The following is a 6,023-nucleotide window of genomic DNA, read 5'->3' as shown; positions in this document are numbered from 1 at the left end:
GAAGGGCCTTCTGTTTTATATTCAGATGAACGTACAGGATCTCCCCCAGCTGTGAACACACAGCATCCCCCCCAGCTGTGAATATTCGCATGTCCTAAGAACTAGGACTTTGCTTGTCTTCTTAGTTCCTCTTTCTATTGAGTCATGATTTATATATTGGAGATAAGTCTCTGAAATCGATTAAGTTATTAATTTTTAAAAAGGTGTGGCTCAGGCCTGGTAACACAGTCCAGATGGCAGAGTACTTGCCTAGCAGGCACAAACCTCTTGGTTTGATCTTCATACTGTACAAATCAGGTATGGTGGCACATTCTTGGAATCTCAGCACTGGGGAGGTAAGGCAGGAGGTCAAGAAGGTCATCCTGGGCTACATGGCAAGTTCAAGGCCAGCCAAGGCCATGTGACCTTGTGCCAAAAGAAAATAAAAGTAAAAACCTGGTGGCTTGTTAAGTGTAGTGGGTAGCCATTCCAGTTTTGATCTGGAAGTTCCAACCCCCACTGAGGCTTCGGAAATGGTCATGCCTACAAGGCGGGGCCAAGAGAGGATCCTGAAGACCAAAGATCCGGATGTGCCGGCTTTCTTGGTTCCTGGACCCTGGATGCTGGAGGTTGACTGAGCAGAGTTCTCCAGAGAACACCGCTAGACTGTGCCATGCCTTTCCCCAGACTCTGTAAACTATCCCTTCACTTGTAAGTTACCCCACAAAATAAACCTATCTTTTAATTATGTGGAGTAGCCTTAATAATTTCACCAATAGTTAAGTATTTTGATAATTTTGATCTGATTTTTCCTAGGCTATAATAAGATGCCAATGTACATATAACTAAAATTCTTTTTTTGGTTTTTTCATGAGGAAAGAGTACTCCTCCTTCCTTTGTCATGAATTCCATGTTTGATACTTACTACCTATATCCTGCTCATCTGCTTTACTTTATGAGTTGGCTTCCAAAGATTTACCAAGCAGAAAGTAAATCATGGAATGCTCTAGAAAACAATTACCCAAGAGAATAAGTGTAAACCAGAGGCATTCAGAGACACTGTGCTCAGAATGTACTCGTGGAAGGAACTTCGGATCCACAGACAGATACCAAAAGGTCCCAGAGAGGCTTTCTCTCCTTTCCTGTAATTCTTCAGAGAGTCCCAGTGTGTGAGATGAGCATCTAAAAATGGTCAGCGTTTTTAATTTACAAAGAAGGCAGTTTTTCTGGATTTTGAAGAAGAGGACAGATCCAATGTAGAATTTGCTGATATCCTTTGTTTCTGCTGACATTACTTTCTGGTTCCTTCACTTGCATCACCCAGAACAGGAGCCTTTACCATTCATCTTCAAAGGACAAGAGCAAGCTGATAGTCTCAGCTACAAGGAAGCTGAGGCAGGGGGATTACAAGTTTAAGACTGGGTTGGACCCTGTCTCAAAACAAAAAAAAATTTTTTTTTTAAAGGGACTGAGATATAACTCAGGTCCTAGGTATATAGTTCAAGCCTAATACAATACACACACACACACCACCACCACCACCACGACCACCACCACCACCACCACCACCACCATCACCACCACCACCAACAACAACAACAAAAATAAACTATGAAAGAATTAAAGTCCCAACATGGTGATGGTTGAAAACAATAGCAGTTTTTGGGAACTGCGGTCAGTACACTTGTCTGTAGTGAACGTTAAAGATCTGTCTGATTTGAAAAGGGGGGGGGGGTTCTTCCAAGCAGATCTCTCCTAATCCTGCTCAAAGCTGTATTTGGAATAGATTTTTTCTATGAAATCTCATCATTAATATGTATATCTGAGGATTAATTCTTACATAATGTTAAGTTCTTAATTCCTCGGAATCATTTCCATTTTCCTTTCTCTCTCTCTCTCTCTCTCTCTCTCTCTCTCTCTCTCTCTCTCTCTGTGTGTGTGCGTGTGTGTGTACAAAGTACACCTCTGTTTCAACATTACCTGTCAAATTTCAGTTCTGACAAATTATGCTAACCTCTACCTAATCCAATTATTCTGTATAATTAAAACAGTTAGTTTTAAATTACAACTGAGCATAATCTTAAGGGGGAAAATAAATCTCTCTTTTCAATTTTCTAGTGCTTTAGTTTTATCCAGCTTTGCTAACTTGCTTATGGTCTGTCTATAAAAATAAACTTAAATGTAAATTATGATTTAAATCCCTGTGGGCAAGCTGTTCGCCTTATTTGTTAGAAAGCAAATAAGACCTACTTTATAGTCTGTTTACTAAAGTGAAATTTCAAAGTTGGGGTTGTAAAACATTAACTCTATTGTTGCTGTAAATGCAGAAACCAACAAGCAAAGCAACGTTCTCAGGACAACACGCACAACTTTAAAGCAACCCATTATCTGATGTTTTTCTTTTAAGCTAAAAGCTGATACGGAGTGTTGTATGCGATTACGTATGCTCATCACCCAAGCGGGTGTTCAAACAATTCATCAGGGCAGGAGACATCGGCTTGTGAATATCTGATTTTGATCACTGGAGATCGTTTGAGCATTCCTCCTGCTCTGCCTCTCTTACCGACATCAAATTGCTACCCACACCTCGAAAAGCAATGGAAAACAAAGGGGTCCTCTTCCTTTAAGAACCTGTTACATTTGCAGTCTCAAGTATATTCACCTCAGACTGTCATATGAATTTAACTGAAAACCCCAGGATAAACGAGGGACTCGTAAATCAGATGAACCCCACTGCTTCCTAAGGAAGACTTTGCAGGTATGCAGTTTCATGGTGGTAATGGTAAAACATTTAGTTTCTCTCTATTGGATGTGAAGCAGCATGTTTTTCCTTCTGTTAACATTTACAAATTAGGGAAACTTTAGAAGGGTGTTCTACAGTGACATTTGCTCCCATGAGCACAACCAGATTAGAAAGAAATGTTCCCAGGTGTGGATGAAGGCAGAGGAGTATAGGCCTGCCTCAGTCTGCAGCTCTGGAGCGGCAACCCCTGGCTCAGGGCCATGACACAGATACTGCAGATGTAGAACAGATGTGACTGTGTGTACCAGCCCTCACAACTGTCCTCCAGCTTCAGAAGAAGCACTGAAGGTGACAGAATCAGAAAGGTGTTTCCTACAGGGCTAATGCTCAAGACTATGTGTTGAGGTCTTTATTTGGGGGCTACGTGTATAAAATCTAGCATGTAATTACTAGCACTGTGCTTGCTCCTGGGAGTGGTTTACTAGCTGTGGAGTCACATGACTAGATCTTAGGAGCCGGTTTTCCAGCTCCCTGGGGGCTCAGCCCTGCACACAGATGCTGCTCTGGTTTCCCTCTTGACTTAACATTTTCTCATTCACACTTGCCTGCACACCCCTCTCCCTCAGCTGTGGGCCCTTTTGTGTCATTCTCGGAACCGAATGTTCTCTTCAGCCACTCCCTCTGAACCACTGTCACATCTGGCTTGGATGACAGTGGGTGCTCACGCCCCCTGTCCACTCTCCTAGAAATACAATGTGTATAGAACTCTTACTCCAAGAATTGTAAAGAGCAGCTTACTGGGGAATAATTGATGCCACAAGTCCATCAATTTTAAGTATATAATTCAATGCTTTTGGTAAGTGCACAGTACTGTGTAACTATTGTTCAGCTACAATATTAGAACAATCCCCCAATGTCTCTTGCACCTGTTTGAAGACAAACTCCACTTACCACTTCAAGCAGCTACACAGCCATTGTATCCATGGACTTGTATGTTCCGGAGGGTTTGTAAAAGCACACAGTGGGTGGTTTTGCATCTGGCTGTTCTTGCTTGGTGTAGTATTTTGAAGCTTATCTCCATTGTCTCAGGCATCGGAACCAAACTCCTATCGAAGGCTAATAACACACCCTCTATGGTTGTTTTCTGTAAACACACTGGAAGCCATCACTGAACTGAATTAGAATACGGCAGAGCTGCTCAGCATTGTGCTTCTCCTCCAACCCGAGAGCTACAAAGTATGCAGCAGTTTGGCTCCCTAATATCACTGAGATGAAAACTGAGGCCTTTCTATGGCATATAGGCTTGTCTGACATGGCTGGTATCTTCCTCTATATGGTAGTTTGAAAGAAAATGGCCCTCAAAGAGAGTGGGCCTTGTTGAAGTAGGTGTGGCCTTATTGGAAGAAGTGTGCCACTGGGGGGTAGGATTTGAGGTCTCTTTTGCTCAAGATTCCCTCAGTTTGACACTCAAACCACTTCCTGTTGCCTGTAAGACATAGGACACTTAGTTACAGCTCCAGCATCATGTCTGCCTGCACACCACCATGTTCCACCATGATGATAATGGACTGAACCTCTGAACTGTAAGCAAGCCACCTATACTGAGTGGTTTTGTATGTCAACTTGACACAAGCTAGAGTCATCAGAGGAAGGTGCCTCAGCTGAAGAAATGCCTCCTTGGGATCCAGCTGTAAGGCATGATCAATGGGGGAGGGCCCAGCCCATTGTGGGTGGTGCCATCCCTGGGCTACTGGTCCTGGGTTCTATAAGAAAGCAGGCTGAGCAAGCCACGGGAAACAGGTCAGTAAGCATCTCCCCTCCATGGTTTCTGCATCAGCTCCTGCCTCCAGGATCCTGCCCTGTTTGAGTTCCTGTCCTGACTTCAGTGATAAACAGCAATGCGGAAGTGTAATCCTAATAAGCCCTTTGCTCCCCACTTGCTTCTTGGTCATGGTGTTTCGTCACAGCCACAGAAACCCTGACTGGGGCAGTCTTACTCACTTCCTCCTTCCTCACAGACTCTGGACAGTCACCCTTTCTGTCTAGGAGCATGACCAACTGACTCCACTTTGGGGCCCGTGACTCTGCTCCTTCCTCTTGTTTGACCGTGCTTTGTTCCAAGCACCAGACCTTGACAACTTGAAGCCACAACTCAGGTGGCTGTTCCTGACTAGTCAGTCTCAAGGGAGGCCCACCCCTATCTGCAGCATCCCATCCCTCTACTTACTGTTCTGAAACCACATCCACTCCTCCTTAAGGATCTTTTCTTAGAGACTAGTTGCGTACAGGGCAGCTGGGATGAGGGACCACAGGTTTAGAGTCAAGTATGATTGACTACCCTCATCTCTCTGTTGCATGTTTGAGTGCTTAGGTGTGTATCCCTGAGTAGGTGTGTTACTTGTGTGTGAGTGCACATGTGTGTGAGGTGTACTTGCACATGTACACACATGTGCATTGTGTGTGGAGGCCAGAGGTTGATATTGGCTGTCTTCCTCACTTGCTCTCCACCTTATATGTAGGCATGGTCTCTTGTTGAACCCCGAGCTCACAGATTCAGCTAGTCTACTTATCCAGATCTCCTGGAGGTGGGGGGCACGGGTCTCCTGTTTCCTCTGCTCCAGTTCTGGGATTGCAATGGGCGGTCAAACCCACCTGTCATTGTGTGCCTCTTCAATGCCTCTCTATTTAGAGTGCCTGCAAGCTATTTCTCAAGTACCAGAGTATTTCCCTTATGGGGCAGGTGTTCTCTTAGTATATTAAAAGAAAGCACAATAAAAATCCAAAAGAAAAGAGAAAATTATACAAATTATACATACATATACACACAAATACTTATCAAAACTTAAGAAATCTATACACATAAAACATTTTTCTCTATCTAAAAAATGAATATGGGGGTGAGAAAAGTTGAGGTGGTGGGTAATGAAGTTGTTAGGTGATCTTTTCTTTACTGGAACTAAACTGAGTTGAGTTAACCTCAGTTCTAGGACTTGTTTGACAAACCTACCTCACTCGACACAAGAGGTCCTATCAGGACTTGGTATCTCAGTCACTGATGATCCAGGAATAAGCAAGACCCTATTTTGATTTTTTATTACATTTCTCTCTCTCTCTCTCTCTCTCTCTCTCTCTCTCTCTCTCTCTCTCTCTCTCTCTCTCTCTCTGTAGGTGTACACACGTGCCCACGTACAGGTACATGCCACATTGTGTCCATGTAGGTCAAAGAAGAATTTGTAGGAGTCAGTTCACCGCGCCCCCCGCCCCCCCCAGGGTCCTGGGGACTGAACTCAGGTCATCAGGC

This window comes from Peromyscus leucopus, chromosome 9, assembly GCF_004664715.2.
Source record: "Peromyscus leucopus breed LL Stock chromosome 9, UCI_PerLeu_2.1, whole genome shotgun sequence".
NCBI lineage: Eukaryota > Metazoa > Chordata > Mammalia > Rodentia > Cricetidae > Peromyscus > Peromyscus leucopus.
This window is presented reverse-complemented; position numbering follows the sequence as displayed.